The sequence below is a fragment of the Labeo rohita genome, chromosome 16 (genome assembly GCF_022985175.1).
Source record: "Labeo rohita strain BAU-BD-2019 chromosome 16, IGBB_LRoh.1.0, whole genome shotgun sequence".
Taxonomy (NCBI): domain Eukaryota; kingdom Metazoa; phylum Chordata; class Actinopteri; order Cypriniformes; family Cyprinidae; genus Labeo; species Labeo rohita.
The window spans coordinates 13,213,264-13,234,991 of record NC_066884.1 but is presented as its reverse complement, the minus strand read 5'-3'; the positions used below and the strand labels follow the sequence as shown (position 1 = coordinate 13,234,991).

At 36.2% G+C, this 21,728-nt stretch overlaps 1 protein-coding gene across 1 annotated transcript in view; it reads left to right on the top strand.

Annotated features, from left to right (window-relative positions):
* The first annotated feature begins 819 nt into the window (after window positions 1-819).
* Window positions 820-21,728, top strand: part of fhl3a (four and a half LIM domains 3a) — a 48,915-nt gene continuing 28,006 nt past the window's right edge. Inside the window, exon 1 of the mRNA XM_051130466.1 lies at window positions 820-1,105. The gene's annotated coding sequence lies outside the window, so the exon portion shown is untranslated. The remainder of the gene's footprint in view (window positions 1,106-21,728) is intronic.

The window sequence follows — 21,728 nt, the reverse complement described above, 5'->3', positions numbered from 1 at the left end:
TAAAACTATAAAAATAAAAGTTGAACATTAAAAATCAACTACCCTCATAACTAAAATACAACAACTCCCCAGAATATCCAAAGGAAGTTACAGGACATGTGCTCCACTGAACGAGACATCTGTGACCCCGGACCACAAAATCAGTCATAAAGGTCATTTAAAAAAAAGAGAGAGAGAGAGAGAGAGACAGATATATTTATACATGAATAAATAAGCTTTCCATTGATAGTTTGTTAGGATAGGAGAATATTTGGCCGAGATACAACTATTTGAAATCTGGAATCTGAGGGTGCAAAAAAATCGAAATATTGAGAAAATCCAAAAGTTCTTAGCAATGCATATTACTAATCAAAAATTAGGTTTTGATATGTTTATGGTAGGAAATTTATAAAATATCTTCATGGAACATGATCTTTACTTAATATCCCAATGATTTTTTGGCATAAAAGAAAAATCGATAATTTTGACCCATACAGTGTATTGTTGGCTTTTGCTACAAATCTACCCATGCTACTTAAAACTGGTTTTGTTGTCCAAGGTCACATTTGTTAGTGGACCAAGTCCACAAAAGTTGGAATGGTTAGACTGGTTAAGACAAAACAAATAATTTAACCTCTGTTAACTTAACCTAGTTTATATGCTCCATCCCCCATGAGCAGTGCGTTTACGGAGTGGAAAAAAAAAAGTTGCTCATTGTCAGAAAGATTCATCCCCCTCAGATGTGGGTGTCAAGTAACAGGTAAGAATTTGTGCAACTTTCATTAACTAGCCAGACATCTATTGCGCTGTAAGCTAACTACAAACGGCAAGTCAGATAACAAAACTGCCTCAATTTAAAAACCATTCAATGAAACTTTCTTCAGAAAAGAAGGAAGACCGTTTCATCCATTGGGGCGGGAGCTTGTGACTCGCTCAACTTCCTCTATAGTAGCGCGTGGAAGAGTTGAGCGAGAGCATTCTCTCATTCGGTGCTTTGAGGGAGAGCTGAACACTTCTGCACACCCGTGAGGAGCAACAGGACTACAGAGCTATTAAACAACAGGCCAGCTAAACTGACCCCAGCTCACTCGGGACACGGACAGAGTACTGAAAGAATTTTGACAGGGTAAGCGCAATACTTCTTTTCTTCCCCCCCCGTCATTTAAATTTAGAAACTCACGTCACAGAGAGCTAATGATTATCAACACGTTTTTTTTTTCATTCATAACCAGAGAGTAAAAATCGATGACTGGTTTGCTTGCGCGAGTTTTCATTCATCGAGGTTATGGAAGCATGTCCTGAAGAAGTATTACCAAGTTCATTGTTTTACCTCAGTACTTGTAAAATCTTATTCTTGACTCTGAACACTTACTTAGCTTACATGGATAAGAAAAAAGTGAAAAATAATAAAACAATGTTTGTAACTATGATGATAATTTGAATTTTAGATACATGGAAGAAATCCTAGCATCACCTGTTGAACGCTTATATTGGACTTTAATGTAAAATGTAATTCATATGCCATTTATTCCTGAGTGAGAGAAAGGCTAATTTATTTAATGTTTCATGACATGGTGAACGTTTTGTACTTCACACACTTCTCAGAGGAATCTGACACACGTGTCACGACATGACAAGTTTTCTGACAGCCAGACCTCAAGTCTGAGACCTCAATGCACACATGCAGATAACCATTAGAAAAAAACGTATAAGGCATACATATCGCGGTGGGCGTGACATATTTGTGAGTTTAGTCAAAAACAGATCCAGGTTGGAACTTGATTGCTCATTTTTGAACATCCCAGATCATCCCAGAACATGTTGCATTCCAATGTGTAGTGAATGGTTTGAGTAACCGCTCATAAGGTTTCCGGTGCATATTGCTTCAGATAGCACATTTTTACAGCCCTGTTTGGTGAGGCAATAATATGGAAGCTTGCTGAGAATGATAACTTTTTTATTGATTTATTTCATAATATGTGGTGTGTTACCTTAAGTTAAACATAAAACAGGAAATGAATTACACATATCAGTGAGTGATGTGATTATAAAGGCACACCTTGAGTGAGTGGAAACAGGTGAGTGGAAATAATTTATCTTTCATTGGGTGTGTCCTCTTAATATATCCAATCCGCGGATGATGACTAAACACCGTTTCATTTAAGTAATTTTTCATTTAAGCAATGCTTTCTGTCTTAGGAAAGTCTTGACAAGACAGACTGCAGTGAGTAGGTCAGAAAAGTTGACAGGAAGAACAGAACTGCGTCCTCTACTCATTTCCTCTTTCTTTTCTATTTTCAAACCCAGCTGCTGAGACTGACCTCTGTTCTCTGGCGTCCTGTAGACATTGCATACAGGCAGCCAGTCAATTGAATGACTCATCGAGTTTTTAACTCTTAAAGCATTTTTTAAAGTGTTGTACTGTGCGTTTTAAGTGTAGTATGACATGTGCTGGCGCGCATGTGTTTGTGTGTGCGTGAGAAAAAAGCAGAGAGATCTTTGAGGTGCATCACTGTCTTTTGGTGCATTAAGAAGCCTTTGAAAGTGTTTACATCAGAGCCAGATTCCCATTCTGTCTGCCGCCAGCCCTCTACCATTGCATTCCCATTCATTATTCCAAGAAGGGGAGTTCAGAGGTGCTTGTGGAGAAACAAAATCATCCCTTTGAAACTTAAGTTCCATCCGTCTCATATACATGCCATTAACTTTATGAGGCCTTAGTGTGTCTCACAGTATCACTGCCTGCACCATATCAACTTATTTTCATGTGCAATATGAAACTCAGTCCTTTATCCAAAACACTTGTTTGCATGCCATTTCTAAGCCACTTTTAGACGTTTTCAGTGCTTTATCTGCCACAAAACTATCTTAATTTGTCTTCAAAGTCTTCATTTTGTATGGGTCAAAATGATCGATTTTTCTTTTATGCCAAAAATCATTAAAATATTATCATATAGGATAAGTGAAGATCATGTTCAATGAAGATATTTTGTACATTTCCTACCGTAAATATATCAATTTTCTCTATATTTAGATTTTTTGAATCCTCAGATTCTGTTTTAAAATAATTGTATCTCGGCCAAATATTGTCCTATTCTAACAAATCATACGTCAATGGAAAGCCTATTTATTTCATTTTTAAAACCCTTTTGTGGTCCAGGGTCACATTTATAATTATATTATATATTATATATATATTATAAGATTTTATTTTATTTAAAGATATGATGCAACTTATGAAACTTTTGCAAGAATGCGTAAGTAAAATGCGTAAAATCAGTTTTGCCATCACAGGAAAAAAAAAATACATCAAACAATATATTTACATATATTACTGTTTTTACAAACCTAGGAGCCGGAGGTGCTTTTTAACATATTTTTGATCATATAAAAGCAGGCTTCTGAGAATTATAAACGTCTTTAAAAAGAAAAACCTATATTTTTACCTATATTATTTACATATTTTAGCAATTATTTTTAATTTAAATCACCAGCCATACAATTAAAAAAGATATAGAATGCTTTCATTCCAACTTTTTCCTTTCTCCACCATATTCTATACATATCGTAAAAAGTGCTTCATCAGAAGTGGCTTGTGAATAACTCATCATGTTGTCCATCAAAGAAATCCAAGTCCTTAAATTGGGCCATATTTTATTTTGTACTAACCACAACAGGGCTTCCTCTTATAAGAACCGTGGTTTCTGAAAGGTCTTGCTGTGCCAACAAAATATGGTTTGTTATTTTTATAAAGAGTCTTTTCTCTTGTGGTTCAAAATCCCTGCACTCTTTAGTAGTATGGAAGGTCCATAAAGTCCAAAAAAAGTCCATAAAGTGTGATGTTGTCATCTTCGGACTACATTTTTTGGTGTCTGGAATATTCAGGAGGTTGAAAATGCATTTGTTTTTTTTTCCCTGTTGGGTCAGGGTGATGTGACTGCAGTGTGATCATGGTCACATTCTTTGGAAGCACTTAGTTTTGTTTTCGGAAAGCTGTATCTTATACAGTGACTGTTGTTCATCAGACAGAAAGCAATGCATTTTATGATACAGCTTTCCATAGAAAGTTCTGTTGAATACTGCTTGAGAATTGCATTCTATGCATCCAAAAAAAGGCATACTGCTCTCGATATACATACTATATACAGCAGTGTTTGAAAGAATAGTGTGGTATTCTATTAAAAAACTACCACTTGTTTGGTCACAACAAACCGAATGTAGTTGCCAATTCACAAGTAATACAAAAAGAGCACACAAATGTGTCCAAGCCATAAACATTTATCAGACCATTTATATGTAAATCAATTGGACTGTACATCTGTCCAACAATAAAGCAGCTCTGTAGCCAAATGTGTAAGATAACGCAAAGCCAGAGACAACGAATCCTTTAATTCATTTCTAAAAAGAGTGCCAGATGAAGCAATGTGAATTCAGATGTCTTGAATGGCTAACACATGCCAGTACACTGTGTTTACTGTCTTCTTTACATCATCATCATGAGTTAGTGTGCCAACTCTGGGACCGTCCCATACACATCAGAGGCTCGCTGTGTGAAAATCTCTATTATTATCTCAGGATTCAGACTTTTTGTGTTCTACTGCCACATTTCTTTTAAAACTGCTCATGTGGGACATATAACTGGTTGTTTGGAGGGTTAACTTTGAATTAAGGGAAGTTACTGGGGGTTTCCTGCGGGGGACTCCAGGTGCATCTGTGATTCAGTGAGATGGTGGCTTCCTCCCAGGCTGAGGAAAAAGAATGGATGAAATCAGATCTTCACAGCCTGGGCCCCAAGAGACGCAACCCTCTGCTCGGTGTGCTATCTGCTCGCTTGTACTGTTTGTTTACCTTTCCCCTCTCTTCCTCTCGCAGGCCTTATTGTCCTTCATAGACAGTTAGTGTCTTGCTCTGAGCCACTTGTTGTTAAACCCATTTGTCTGTCTTTCTTCCGGTTATTTCTCCACAACACTTATCGTTTGCTCCAATATGCTGCCCTGTGTCACTGCGACCAAGGGGTCAAGATTCAGCTGGTTAAACCCCTTCTGGTGGACAATACTATATGTCTTCCTCTATTTTGTAAAAAAAAAACATTAACAGATCTCAGAATGGCTGTTTCTAAAAAACAGCCATCTGCTGTCAAAAATCGTCACAACCCTAATAGACAGTGCTAATAGTGTAGTCTGTTTTCCAAACAAATGAAGTTTGATTCTTAAACAAATGACCCTTATGAATTGCTTTGTTTTAGTGAATCAAAACCATAGTCTGCATCTAGTGTAGTCCGAATCTCAAACAAATGACTCTGATGAGCCGTCTTAGAGAATCAAAACCATAGATGGTGCAACTATTGTAGTTTGATTCCTAAACAAATGACTCTTATGAGTCACTTTGTTTTAGTGAATCAAAACTATAAACAGTGAAACTAATGTAGTTTGACTCTTAAACAAATGACTCTTATGAATCGCTTTGTTTTAGTGAATCAAAACCATAGTCTGCATCTAGTGTAGTCCGAATCTCAAACAAATGACTCTCATGAGCCGTCTTAGAGAATCAAAACCATAGATGGTGCAACTAATGTAGTTTGATTCCTAAACAAATGACTCTTATGAGTCACTTTGTTTTAATTAATTAAAACCATAGACAGTGCAACTAATGTAGTTTGATTCCTAAACAAATGACTCTTATGAGTCGCTTTGTTGTAGTGGATCAAAACCATAGACAGTGAAACTATTGTAGTTTGATTCCTAAACAAATGACTCTTATGAGTCGCTTTGTTTTAGTGAATCAAAACTATAAACAGTGAAACTAATGTAGTTTGACTCTTAAACAAATGACTCTTATAAATCGCTTTGTTTTAATGAATCAAAACCATAGTCTGCATCTAGTGTAGTCCGAATCTCAAACAAATGACTCTCATGAGCCACTTTGTCTTAGAGAATCAAAACCATAGATGGTGCAACTAATGTAGTTTGATTCCTAAACAAATGACTCTTATGAGTCGCTTTGTTTTAATTAATTAAAACCATAGACAGTGCAACTAATGTAGTTTGATTCCTAAACAAATGACTCTTATGAGTCGCTTTGTTGTAGTAGATCAAAACCATAGACAGTGAAACTATTGTAGTTTGATTCCTAAACAAATGACTCTTATGAGTCGCTTTGTTTTAGTGAATCAAAACCATAAACAGTGAAACTAATGTAGTTTGACTCTTAAACAAATGACTCTTATGAGTTGCTTTGTTTTAGTGAATTAAAATCATGGACAGTGTAACTAATGTTTTTTGATTCCTAAACAAATGACTCTTCTGAGTCACTTTGTTTTAGTGAATCAAAACCATAGTCTGCAACTACTGAAGCAAAACCTACATGCAACTAGTTTTTTTTTTATTTGTTTTCCCCCAAATAGGCAAATAGACTAAATCAATCACTAATGGAACCAGAATGGGAATCATTAAAGTCCTTACAATTCCCATCCTTTTTGGCCATTCAAAACTTGCTGAATCAGACCTTATGAGCGTGTTTAGCAATACCACATGGCATGTGTCTGTAAGCATGAGTTGCTTCAGTTAACATCTGTGAGTTACACGGATTAAGCAATTGCCATTTTTCTAATGCTTCATGCGTATTATGTCTGTCATACCAGCTGTATCACAAGCAACAGATGTTACTGTTCAATCCATCCATCCACACTCTTTTGTCACCCAGTCACAGTCCCTGAGTCACCTTTGACACACCTCATCTCTGTACAGTTCCAGGAATACAGTCACCCCAGAGGTGTGGGATGTAAGAGACGCTGTAAGCTGGGTTCTTTCACCCCTCGTCTTGCACACATATCACCAACTCCCAAGAGGAAATTTTCCCAAATCTGTCAGAGAGATGCATTCAACCTGACAATGAATACTCACACTGGAACGTAAACACTGGTCCGTACTTGTAACAGTCACATAAAACTTGTCTGGTTGGCATACTCAAAGCCATGACTGTCAAACTTACTCTAACATACTATCAAAATCAGAGTGAAATATGTGTATAACTGCAGGGAGTTTCCTGTAAAATCTGGATCCACTGCAAATAAAATCTGTAGTTGGATGTTGGAAAACCAAACCCATGGTGTACTGCAATAGAAATCACAATGCATTCATACATTTTTTTTATTAATATATATATATATATATATATATATATATATGTATATGTATATATATGTATATATATATATATATATACTAATGAAAGACTCGCCTGATCTTACCTGAGCACATTATAAATAATCAGGGATGTTGATACAAAATGCTCTGTTCATCTTCATGGCTGGGAATTTTTCTCCATCTGACAATGACTCACCACATGCTGGAAACTTACGGTTCAAACATCTGTCCCGCAGACTGATTATTTTGACTTGATTTATTCTTGCTGATAAATCAAACTGTTTTTAATGTTCCATCTGTTGTGCCACCCTCTTCGTCTTGATGAAATTAGTCAGGTCTTTGCACTCCGCACGGAGAACCTCAGTGACATCAGTTTTAAGTATTTAAAAAGCATTTCTGGGAGAGAAAACAAACACTGAGAGGTCACAGAACGAACTGTAGTAAGAAAACAACTGTAATGACAAAAACAAATTGGAGTAGGATTTACAATTTTCACTCAGCAATGTGTTTTTCACAAATAATTGCAAAGAAACATTGAATTAAACATGGAGTATTAAGGAAGAAAGACTACAATTAAAAGTGTACACAACACAAGCACTTTAAATTATAAATAAATTTACATTTTACTGTTAATAGTCTAATTATGGAAACATTTCTGTTTTCAAGCAAGTAACCTATTGTGAATGTAAGTAAATTATTTAATGCTGCTGTTGCCATTAAACTTATTAGCAACTTAATACTTAACCATGGTTCCCCGAGAGGGAACGAGATGCCGTGTCCCCATAGTGTCCGCTAGAGGACACAGCACAAGTTCCCAGGAAGGGCAATGTTTCAGGTTACGCATGTAACCATGGTTCCCCGAGAGGGAACGGGATGCTGCGTCCCCAAAGTGTCTACTAGAGGACGCAGCGCAAGTTCCCTAGAACTTGAACATAACACGGCAATGTAAAATACTTGTCATCATGTATTTCACACATGCTCAGTTTCAAACATGAAAAATGTGACTCCTGAGCTGTAATTTGTCAAGTAGGGTCAATTTGATCCAGTAAAAGCTTTGCTAGCTCTTCAGTGGTAAAAGCACAGAAGCATTAAGCGAATAGTAAACTAGATGTACAGTGTAGGAAAAAATTAAGACTAATATTTAGATTTGGGAAATAGAGACAGTGGGCCAGCTGTTTAAGCTTTTTACTGGGCCTAGAATCATCAAACGGAGCCATTAATACTCCAACAAGCCATTTTAAAGGATTAATCACAATCATTACATGTTACACGTGCAATTCACCACCACACAGTTCCTGTTTTTGCACAAGGCTTATCTTAATAAAGCTCTGAATCTCCCCATATGCACACATGTACAGATTCACATGTGTAGGCAGACACTTATTAAGCACATATAGGGTGCCAAGTCTGGATTGCAAGTGCTGATCACTTCCCAATGCTTAATTAGCCTCCACATCTGTAAGAGATGAAAGCAAATGGCTGTGACATCATTTCAGATGAGAGGAAATCTGACTCAAGTGTTTCCATTCCGTGTTTGTGCATCTGTTTTGTGTTTGTATGTAGTGATGAATGACTCATTTCGGTTGCTTTTGGACTTCTAAACAAACCTTGACTTCGACAGCATACGAGCTGTCATAATCTTTTATGGAGCATGATGAACCGCCTCACCCTTGCTGACCTACGGAGCACACTGCAGTGGAATGCGTAAAAAACCAGCGCTCACTGGGATCGCTTCTGAATTTTTTAGTCTCCTACCCATCCGATTTATGCTTATGTTTATGTGGTGCACAGCTGTGCAAGAGTGTTTCCCTCTTAAGTAAACAGCTGCGAAATACTTGCATCATGAAGAAATCTGGTAGTGCAATGCAGATGCATGTGTGAACGGTCAAATGCACTAGCATAAGTATGAGTGTACACATTCGGTTTGTCATAAGAATGTAAACAGGCAGAACAAAAAAAACTGTGCCTTGCAATAAAAATGCCAATGGTCTAGCTGCTTATGTCATATATAATTTTATTTATAGTTCTGTTTGAAATATATATTCCATTTGAAATGTATATTAGAATTTCTGTCATATATGTGGAATAATCACAAGTTTTATATTAAAGTTTTTGAGCAAAAAAAAAAAGTTGTATTTATTTGGTGAAATTTTATATTTTTAATATATTTTCAAGTCTATAAAATTTATTCCTGAGATGCAAAAGCTGAGTTATCGGCAGCCATTACTCCGAGCTTCAGTGTCACATGATCCTTCAGAAATTATTCTAATATTCTGATTGAATATTCAGTGTTCAGTTATTATCAGTTATTACTGGTACTCTGTTATTAATAATGATTTTATGGTGAATATGTTTTAATTAAACTGTTTTTAATATTTTTGTGTAAACCATGAAACATTTATTTGACATGAAAATATTTTGTAACATAAGTCAGTTTAATCAATTTTATGCAACCTTGTTGAAAAAAAAAATATTTTTTGGGGTACATTGACTATAAGAATTTTCCTTTGAGCAATAAATTAGCATATTAGAATGATTGCTAAAAGGATCATGTAACAATGTGATCAAGACTGGAGTAATGATGCTAAAAATACAGTCACAGGAATAAAGTACATTTTAAAAAAAGTTCTTTTAAATTCCAAAAATATTTTACAAATCTTACTGGGTGTCAAACCACCCAAATTTGAGAAACTTCCCGGCTCAAATTCTGTATTTTGCTAATATATATATATATATATATATATTTTTTTTTTTTTTTTTTTTTTTTTTGAAGAAAGATAGACATGCATAGTGATAAAAGCCAAAGTATTACATGTCATGGATAAATATTTACTGAGTAATCCACTTTTTTGTAAAGGGGGGTCAAAATGGTAATTTTCACTTGAGATTCAGAGCCTAATTACAGTTAAAATGACTTCAGAAAGATAGCAGCATCATAATTCTTATACAGAGATTGGTCGTTCTGTTAGTAAAATCTGTTGACTTCAGCAATCTTTGTTACATTATGTGCCAATGGTGACCATTCAAAAATTTTATTCTCAAGTTTGCATGCTTGTAACTCAAGAAGTATTGAAGCTATATCTTAATGTCCTTTTAGATATTGGGTCTTAACAAACTTTCCTGGCATCTTCATTTTTAAGGCCCTACATGGTTCGGTTCCAGAGATATTGGAATTTCAATATGACACCTGGGGTAAATTGTTAAACTGTACATATTTTAAATGGTCAAAAACCAAATGTTGGTCAATTTGTACAAATATGATGCTTCTTTTCTTATAAAGAGGAATGTCTGAGGAAGAAATAATGTTGAAACTAGAAATGTATCTCATTTCCTTCTGTCAAAACAACTGCATTAAACATACCTGTCTGCGTGTGTGCCTATAACTTAAGAAGTATTAAAGATATCATCATATGATTGTAGATTCTAGTCCTTAATAAACTTTTGGAATCTTCATTTAAGGCCCTGCATTATTCAGTCCCAGAGACTAAAGCGTAATTTTTTCCTCATCGTGTGACTCTGCAAAAAAAAAGTGTTTCGACTGCAGTTTTGCTAAATATTCCTCTTTCAAACTGCGTTTCCATTGGGCGTTTTTTATTCGCATTTTTAATTTGTGCATTTAAAGCGTAATGGAAATGCAGCTAATCCTACCTGGCACAGAGTTTTTTTAAGAGGGTTATTCTTTTGCAATTTTCCATGGAGCAGAGAAAGCGGAGGTAGCTGTCGCCTTTTGTAAGTGAACACCTTCACGAGACTTTCGCTGACCATGGCTCGGCACTTCACAGAAGCCCATAAATGGGAGAAGTGTCCTTGTTGTGTCTATAAAAGGATGGCGGCTATAGTGAATAGAAAGATGAAGATGATTTAGTGTAGAGGGCCTGGATAAGAGCAGAGGGATGAGAAAGCAAAGACACTTGTTGTCTGACACTTGTTGACAAGGCTCCCTTGAGCAAAACCTTGCGAATACAAAGAGTTCCTTTGAATGCTTCAATGACTTGTTTGCTGTTGCACATGAAGTTTACCAAACCATAATTACATTTTAAACACACTTCTCAACTATTGTCATATTTGGATACAGAGTATGTCCACAGGCGAATAGTGTCAAAACTCAATTGTTGCCATTATAATCAACAGCGCTGTATAGACTGCTGTGTTGACAGCCAGGTTGATTAAAAAGGGAACATTCTAGTTTTGTTGCATTACGTCATCATAATGATTGCATTATAAATGGTTATTTTCCTCTTGTAGCTTTGGAACATCTTTATGTGAATATGGGTATGTATTTCAAAAGTTTTGCATCTCTTGCCTAAAGAGAGAATTAGCATTTTGCCAAAACACACAAACCAAACAGTAAACCATATAATCTTGAGTAGTAAACAGTGTCTCTCCAAAAAGTTAAAGCAGTCCTGTATTACAATTTTTCCAAAATAGTAGGTCTTAGGAGGAGTTGGAGAAGTATTAAATGGACTTTGAATTGGAATGAGAGGTTCTTCACTGGAAACAATAACATTGTGTTTCTCCCCATGGTATGAAATTGCCATTCTTTTATATACAAGAGACAGAGGGATATTGAAGCGGTGCAGGAAAATGGATGAAATGCATAATTACACAAAACAAGAGCCGGATTGCCTACACTCAAATGCAGGAGAGCTGATACTAAAAGGCATTGCCTCAACATGAAAATATCCAACTGCTAAATATTAAGCTTAAAAGCCCTTTTTTCGTAATCATATACTGTTTATGATTATGAAAACAGAAATATTTAATAATGCGCATTATGCTCTACATACAGGAATATTACGTAGAGCGAGATGCTTTGAGTTTGAACTAGGCTGCAAGCTCAGCTCTAAAAACTGGAGTCTTTCCTATTAATATGCAGCTGTCTTGACAAAATCTATATTTTTGGATGATCTATGATGAGATTTTCAGAAAGCCATGTGCAGAACCTGGCGCCACTCGCCACCTAAGACCGATGTCTTTACGTCTGGATTTGGGTCTGTTTGGCTGTCTGCGTATTCATTTATCTGTGGTGAGCTGCTCCACTTGGCCTAAAAAATGCACAACTGCACCGTGGAACTCAGTTTGTCAAGTAAATCAAGCAGGTTTGTTTTAGTAAGTGGAACAGATGGAGGTTATAAAGGGTTGCAGGGTTTAATGAGGTTGGAAACATCATGGCAGAAAGCTGCGGATACTAACGGAGCTTTGAGAGGAAGGTACCCGAGTTTGATAGACACTTAGATGAGACCTTCTGATTTGATATCTGCATAATTATACAGTCTTATCTGCATTCGCCAAACTACCTATGCTAACGTTTTTTTGTTTCCACTCAAGAACGTACGTTTTATCACTTGCAATGAACAAGCCACTGAAGACAAATGGTGTTTTTGCATGGCTGCATGATAAAGAGAGTCCCACGTGACACAGCGAGATAAGACCATGATGAATTGCCCTTCTTATCCTCTGCAAAGTCAAAGAAATGTATTTTTTTTCCAACTTGCCCCATCAGACTTAAAAAAAATAATGTAAGCAATCAATGTAGAGTATTACAGTACTTACTGAGTGCCTTGAAACAGACTCGAATCTGACATAACTCTGCAGAAATTGATCCCACATCATAGTATATCGTTCCAGCTAAGTGAATATGTGCAATGCTAATTTGCATGCTAACTTCAGCCCTTTTGATGCATTGTGAAATGCTTTAGTTACACATATACAAGAAAACCAATTGTGATGGTACAACTAGCACAAAAATCCAAGGTTAAAGGGATAGTTATCCAAAAAATGAAAATTACACCATGATTTACTCACCCTCAAGTCATGCTAGGTGTACATGACGTTTTTCTTTCAGACGAATACAATCAGAATTATATTAAGAAATGTCCTGGTTCTTCCAAGCTTTATAATGGCAGTGAATGGGGGTTGAGATTTTGAAGTCTAATAAAGTGCATCCATCCATCATAAAAAGTACTCCACACAGCTCCAGGGGGTTAATAAAGGCCTTCTGTGAATCGATGCGTTGTAATGTAAGAAAAATATCTATATTATAAACCATAATCTCTAACTTCCTGCTAATTGTCGTATGCACATGTTCCAGCAGACGACGTAGGACGTAGGCATAGCGTAAGCTCTGGTGAGAAGTGACGAACACGGAAGCACAGTGAAGAGAGCAAATCAAAACACCGGTAATGAATTAGAAGTACAAAACGAGGATCTGTGAAGACAGATGTCGGAGAATTTTGATATAAGCCAAGAGGAGATTGATTTGTTTTTGCTGTATACAAAATGTGGTTCTTGCAAGACTAGCATATTTTCACCGGAATGAGTTTTAAATATGGACACGAACACACTGATTCACTTCAGAGGGCCTTTATTAACCCTCGGGAGCTGTGTGGAGCACTTTTATAATGGATGGATGCACTTTATTGGACTTCCAAATCTTAACACCCATTCACTGCCATTATAAAACTTGGAAAAGCCAGGACCTTTTTAAATATAACTTCAATTGTATTCATCTGAAAGAAGAATGTCTTATACACCTAGGATGGCTTGAGGGTAAGTAAATGGGGTAATTTTAGTAAATGCATCTTACAAAGTACAATAAATCAATAATATAGTATGTCTTTTTAACACAGGGGTGCCCTATCCTATTTCTGGAGATCTACCTACCTGCAGAATTCAGTTCCAATCAGTAATCCAACACACTTATCTCTAATTATCAAGTCCTCCTGAAGATTCTAATTAGCTGGTTCAGTTGTGTTTGATCAGGTTGGAAATGAACTTTTTAGTAAGGTAGAGGAACCAAGAACCAGGAACAGGATTGGGCACCCCTGTTTTAACATCCGCCAAATTAACATACCACTGATCCGGCAACCAACCACAGGCGCCATGGGAACTGCAGAAGAGATCGACAGGAGGTTACCCACAATTACCTCACCCACCTCGGAACTCTGCGACTTAGGTTTCTGCTGTCATTTGACCTAATTTTGGTACCTCTGAGATTCAAAACTAGGATGCCAATGAGAGGACACAGCTGCAGATATGACATTTTAGCAGTTTTTGTTGTAGCTGGATTGAGGAGTTATACAATGAAGGAGCTGGCGAATTAAACAACGACACGTACAGGCACAGTCAATGAGTGCAGAAGTCTGTGCTTGGAGTCTATGAGGTAATGCTTCTCCACTAGCCCCACCGTCTTGAGAATGACAGAAGGGATTTTGGGGGATGGTGTAGCGGATGGCGGGGGCACAACTGTTTGATTTATGGTCACCTTTGAAGTGAGCTCATTCCAGCAGCGTGGCCAGTGCTCTGCTTTCTGGTGCCTGGAGCGCAGTCCCCTGCGAATGGAAATGGGGAAAAAAAGACCCCTGGAGGTCGCCAACACCCACAGCCATTTGCATGCAAAGTATACGCTTCCTCATTTTATGGCAATTTATAGGCATGCGTCTAGCCATGTGCTAAAGTTTTTTTTTTTATTTCTTGGTTTGCTTTTCTGCGTGTGACATTTATCTTGAAGGTTACAGAAAAACGTGAACTGGAAAAGAGAAAGAGAGGACGAGGAAAAAGGGAGGTGGTCTAAATGAGTCCTTGGAGAGTCATAAAAGAGGACCAAGGGAGACATGTTTAAGCCCAGTCCAGCTGCCAATGGCGGTTGTGTTTTTCTTAGATCCTTCCACTGGAAAAAAAAAAAAAAAAAAAAAAGTGCGTTTGCACATGTGCGCACATGTACATGCAAGACTATATTTAGGAGCGCTAATTTCCTTCTGCAGTAAGTTGAAACAGTTTGGTTAATTCAGATTCTTTGTTTGTATATAAGCCTAATATGTCTGATAGCAGCTGTCATCTCTATATGAGGGCGGTTTAGCAAAGTGAATTAAATAAAACAAATTTTACACAAAGTAAACTTATGCAAATATGGTAGGGATGCAATGAAAAGTGTGTCCAATATTTCATACAATAAATTTGTGTATTTAGTCTAAAAAAATCTAAATCTTTTAAAAACTAAAATGCATTTAGGCATCAGACAATTTTTTTATAGTAATAATATGAAAAACAATCATTTTGCAATTTGCTAAAGATTACTTTTAATTGACTACACAGAAAAAAAGAACTCTCATATTGTCCGATAACAGGGACAATGGTCAGTTTAGCATAAGTATATTTGACCGCAGAATTCCTATACTGACCAAACTTAAGTATTCCAGAGCGCTATGAAACAAATCGTTTTTCTTCTATCCACAACTGGGAATTGGACCTGACAGTCTTGTCCAGATCATTTCCAGACTTTATCGCATTATATAATCTTATCTTGTCTGCTGGATTAGAAGCAGGCCAGTGTGGGGTTGTGGTTATACACTGTGGAAAGCAACCACCAACTGGGTTAGAGAAGAGATGTGTGTATGCAGCTGCTCGTAGTGTCAGCCCCTCCTGAACAACTCCCCCATTGTTTCTAGATCTTCTGCTGCGTTTATTTTCATTTTTGTGTGTGTGTGTGTGTGCATCACCATTATCATCCTCCCTGTCTGACTTGCTTTTTTGTCTGTATTACTGACAAACTGTGTTTGTTTGTCTATCTGTCAGATCCTGCGGGCAGATCTCTTGCTGAAGTGATATAGGAAGACGCCCCTGAGAAAACTGAGACTTTCGGTTGATATGCAATGAAAAGAACTAAATATAATGAAATGAGTAGGGCTGCTCCCTAATAGCTGACTAATCGTTAGTCGACGAGAAGAGGCTTTATATTAGTCACTTAGTCGCAGAAAAAAAAAAGTTGGTCTATGTGATAATATAGTACATCGGATAGGACATCCAAACGCTTACCTATCACTAATCGATCTCATATATGGCTTTTCATCTGAAAGATGTATTTAGTAGAAACTTTACATGGCCACTCAATCTAAAATGTGCACTATTCAAATGTCTGTGTGGTGTGTGGAATCTGAATAGTAGCGTGCTCAGTGCTTGACAGATTGAGGTGTCATGGGTGGTTGCGGTCACTTGCTCTTAAAATACTCCATCATTTTGGTCATACAGATAAATGTAATACATCTTTCGAATCTGTAAAGACTATTTGTGTGCAATCATAATGATGAACGTTGCACCTTTGTAAAATATTTAAAGCAAACAGGATGTGCTTTCTGTCTTGGTCTCTGTGAAACTTTGAAACTCTGAGTATACTGCTTACAGTCAGTGTCGCCGACTTCATCTCTTAAGCCAAAAACAAAGAAAGCACTAGTTTATCAATAAATTATTAAAATGTTAATGCAGCCTCTTCGCTGTTTTTCCTAGACGCATTCATAATTATCATATCTGCGCTGTGGCAAGCTTTTTTTGTGTGCGCTTGAGTGCTTAATAGGCTTTTATATGGAGCTATTATCCACCTTATTTTGGCTGTAAGAGTGGGAGCGGCATGTCTGTAAATTTAATGTGTCTGGCTTCCGGTCTTATCTGTGTCCAGCTATGTTTATCTGTACAAAACAGCTCATTTTGCGGCTTGATATTGCAAACTGGTGTGTCTTACCATATTATTTTAATGTATTATCTTAATTATGAACACAATAGCTTGGAGTGCAAACTGTTTTACCGTTTACGGCACTTCAATATTCTTCTCGTTATTTCTCCATGGCAGATTATGAACAGGAAGTCTAACACATTACCAGAAAACAGCTTACTTCCACATTAAAAAATAAGGTTGATATGGTTTATTACTAAACGTGCATCTAATAGTCAACCAAAAAAAATCTTTAGTCAAGCAGGTAGAAGTTTTACTTAGACTTTTAGAAGTTCAGATGTCTTATAGATTAGGTCTGAGATCAACTGACATAAAGGAAGACTGCCACAATGCAGCTGTGCTTTAGGCCACTTCACAACAGGAAGTCAGTATAGTTTCTGTGTTATTGCCAGCAGCTGAACAAAAGATAAAAGACATTAGACCTTTATGGCTGAAAATAAAAACAGGATACTTTTTTATATTTGCACTTTTTTTCTATATTTTGCTGTTAATTTTTCCCCTAAGGATTTTTAAAAATGAAGCTTTGCCATCACAGGAATAGATTACATTCTAAAATATATTCAAATATTTTTTAAAGGTAGTAATATTTCACAATATTACTGTTTTTCCTGTGATTTTGATTAAATGCAGCCATGGTGAGCTTTCTTCTTACAGAACTCAAACTTTTGAAAGGCAGTTTATGCAACACATAAGGCAAGATCACAAAGTTTGATTAAGTTACAATTAGTAAATTAGTAAATAAAATTAGTAAATAGTTTCGGTCCTTGATTCTGATTGGTTGAACCGCGTTCAAAGCTGTTGTAAATTACTCTACGAACATACACCTTTGTTTACTTCTGTGTGTACCTTTTTTGCTCTCTTTTATTTGGTGAAGCCTTACTACGTATATAGAATAACCATTTTATAAAAGCAATAAGCCCCGTGAAGCCGTGGTTTACAGTGAATTCATAACGGCTAAGGGGGCTTCACGTCGTGCCTAACAACGCCCCTCAGCTGTTATAAATTCACTGTAAACCACGGCTGCTTGGGGCTTATTGCTTTATTTACATATTGTATGCATATAAATGCATATAATAAAGGTGAGTGGACACAACCACCCTAATTTGCTAGAAATCCATCCTTTTTTTAATTCCCTTTTTTTAATTTATCAAGCCATTTTGATTTTCTGAGCAGTATGATGTCATACTGATCTGGCCCCGCCCACGACCGCAGACAGACTGTCCCATATTAGCATATTTCCACACTCAGCCAGTTGTACCCTGTCCGCCATTTTCTCCGCACTCAAGCATCTGTAGCAACAATGTCTCGTAAGCAATGCAGGTGTTTTGTAGTTGGATGTAACAGTAAACATAAGAGTCTTCATTTTCTCTCAATATCAGAACCACTGAAGACGCAGTGGATTAGTTTTGTTTTTGATGGTAACGTGCCACCAAATACACAAAAAATAGAAGAGAGGGGCAGGGTGAGCAGTAGCTCATTATCATTTAAAGAGACATGCACCAAAGTGGGTTAACTTGTTTTTGACAAGGTAAAAAGTGTTTACACGACCGTTTTAACACTTTTAACTAAAGAATCATACCAACTGATGACCCCTTTAAGGTAGATCTGTCTTTAAAGGTTTATAAGTTACTGTTAAAAATCAGGTTTACTGTGTAGAAAATGAATGGGATAAAATGCAACGGTTGCAATATATCCTACCAAACTTCCTGTTTCAGTAGCAAAGACTACAAAGTTCGGCTGTTCATTTAGAAACTGCACTGGAACATTTCATAAGCTGTTGGAACCTGTGAGACTTAATTTGGTTAAGTTCCATGAGGATAAGATATAACGTCTGTGTGTATGTGTTTGGGATGCCAATACAACTCACATGATGAAGGCGAACTTCACTGCTGGGTATTTTATTGCTCCGTGGAGCCAGGACACTGTTTATATGTTGCCAAGGAGAACTATAAACGGGATGGTAGAAAAATAAAAGGATAATATCCTGGAAAGACTTCTGATGGTAAATCATCCTGGACGCTTCCCATTTAGCAGGATCCCTTCATATGTTCTGGCATTATGAGTTTTTTCCCTTTCTGTCAGCTTGCCTCTGCCAGGGACAACGAGATCGGGAATCTGTCTGTTTCCTGCCGCACTGCTAATCTTTAGAAAAAATGTGATAACACAGTAGACAAACATTTAGTTCTCACAAGGCTAAAGTTTTTTGTGTGCTTAAGGCATTGCCTTAAATTTAGTCACCAGTGTCATTAGTTACTCACCATCATGATGTCCAGACCTGTAAGACTTCCTTTTGTATGTGGAACAAAAAGGTGAAAAAAATATTTTGAATCCAAGTTAATGAGTGGATCATAAGAAGCAGTTAACTGAATGATTCATTCATTTGAATCATTTAATCCAGTTCACAAAAGACTCTGGAATTGGATGAATTTGACTAATCTGATTATTAAGGTCAACAATCCAAATGATTTTCAGTGAATTATGGCCTAAAAATTCATTCTGTCTTGGAATATAGCACCATGAATTGTGATTCAATAAAAAAAGAAATCTGAATGAAGATTCTTTAAGATATTAAATGTTTTGCTCCAAAGAAAGTCACACAATTTTAATATTTCTTTTAAAAATACTCTTATAAAATAGTAGCGAAGAGCGAAGACGCATTTCACTCAGTCTGGCTATATTATTATATGGGTCAAATTTGCATCTGTTTTTTCAGGCTTGATTGCTTGCAGGTGCGCAGTCTGACCCAGCAACCGCTGCTGCTCTCATTCTGGTCAAGTTGACCTTGCTGAATTAGTGTTTTTCATAAAAACAAAAAAAGCTAAGTGAATCAAAGACCACCTAGGACTGCCTAGGTACCATTTTAAACCCAAATGAGCCCTATCTTTGTGCTCTGCAGTGGTCAAACCCACTGACATGCATTACGTAAAAGGGAGCATGCACTCCTTTACTGTACTGTGCTGTGCCAAACTCATAATTATTACAATCCTTCTAGGAGAAGGATTGCTTGCCATGAATAAAAACATTTGTTAAGCAAATCTATTATTAATAGAGATCAGATCTAATATTTATAGGTACACATCTAGAAATAAGGATCAGAGAGGAAACCTGTTTAGGAAAGGCCAGCTTTAACCACTCTGTGACCTTATTAAATTCCTGTGAACTTAAAATGATGTCAAATGTCAAAGTTTGTTGGGGTCAAAATACTTCAGTGGCGAAATGATGGCCGTGTGAATGCACATTTTGGCCCAAAGACAAAAGGCACTTTAAACTAATATGGCAGACTTTAGTGATCAATTATTTAAAATAATTAACCTAGAATGAAAAAGAATATATAAAACGGCCTGTTCCACTACTAATAAAAAGTCAAATGTCATTTTTTTAACACTGTTACATTAGTAAAAAAAAACTAAAACATATTAATATTATGTATAATAATATAATATAATATAATATAATATAATATAATATAATATAATATAATATAATATAATATAATATAAGTTATTTTAAGTTGTAATATATTTCACAATATTACTGTTTTGCTGCATAAGGTGTCATTGGTTAATTAATGAATTAACTAACTTGAACGAACAATGAACAATGCATTTATTATACTATTCATTAACCTTTGTTAATATTACTTAATAAAAATGCAGTTGCTCATTGTTTATGTTAGTTCATAGTGCATTAATGTTAACAAACATTTGTGTTTTTAAAAATGCATTAGTAAATGCTGAATTTAACAAATGCTTTACATTAACCAAAATTAATAAATGCTGTAGAAGTATTGTTCGTTTTTAGTTCATGTTAACTAAAGTAGTTAACTAATGAACCTTACTGTAGTGTTACTGTGTTCGAAAACTCGAAAACAGCAAAAAATCTTACTTATGCCAAAACTTTTAGACGTTAATGTAATAAAATTTATTATAAGGTTATAAAATGTATCCAGTTTAGATGAAAATACAAGTACAAACCAACATTTGGTCCCAAAATAGCTACACTGTTAAAAAAAAAAAAAAAAAAAAAAAAAGAAGAAAAAAAAATTGGTTTCAACTTAAAATAATTTGTTCCAGTTGTCACTTAAATTAACATTAAGTAACTTAGAATTTCAAGTTGAAAAATTTTAAGCCAGCAGGCTGACGAATTATAATATACAACTTTTTGAAAGATTTTTTTTTTTTTTTTTACAGTGATATTTTAATGTAATGCTAAAATTGGAACCCTGATACATATTCTGGTATAATTCTATATTCTAATCACAAATCATACTTAGAAACTGCACTTAGACATATTTCAAAACATGAAATAAAATGAAAACTTCCATTCACTGATAATTTACTGTAAAATAAAGGAGTTTCAGCCTATTCTCAAACCTAGACGTGGAAAGCGTGAAAAACAAAGTACTGCACTTTCAGCTAATTTGCTCTGTGTTGACATGAGAAGGAATGTAGGAGATAGCACCAAAAACCTTGGAGACTAGACCTAACAGGCCACACTCTGATGCCAACACATAGCGGTTGTGACTAGCAGAGAAAAGTACAAACAAAGAAAGCAAATAGGAAAGGCCTTGAACCCCCTCACAGCCTGCTAGGGAAGGAAAATCACAACTTGACTTGAATAATCACAACTATGTTCCAACTGTTCTCATTGTGTTCTTATAACATCAAACAGGTCAGAGCATATCAACTTCATGCAGAAATGTGGGGTGGAAAAGAGAAACGAGAGTGAAAACGGCATAAACGTTTTACGTTAAATTCTTGGTAATTGACTGGATGGATTTGGACTCTTCAGTTACACTTGTGTTTAGTCAATGCATAGTGTCTCAGTCATTTGACAACACTATAAACCGGGTTTGGAAAGTCAAACTTGAATGTTACGCTCAATCTACCTCAGCGGCGATTATTCTGACCAGTGTAAATAACTTGTCATGTTGAGGATGAAGCGGTGTGCTTAAGACCAGTTTCCATCACCAGCATCAAAAGACATCTGATCAAGGCAAGTGTTCCAGAGGTTAAAAAGCTCTCTACTACAGCATTTTGAAAAACCACCAGTGAAATTTAGGAGCCCACCCTTAGCCCAAGGAAATGCTTTACAAATGC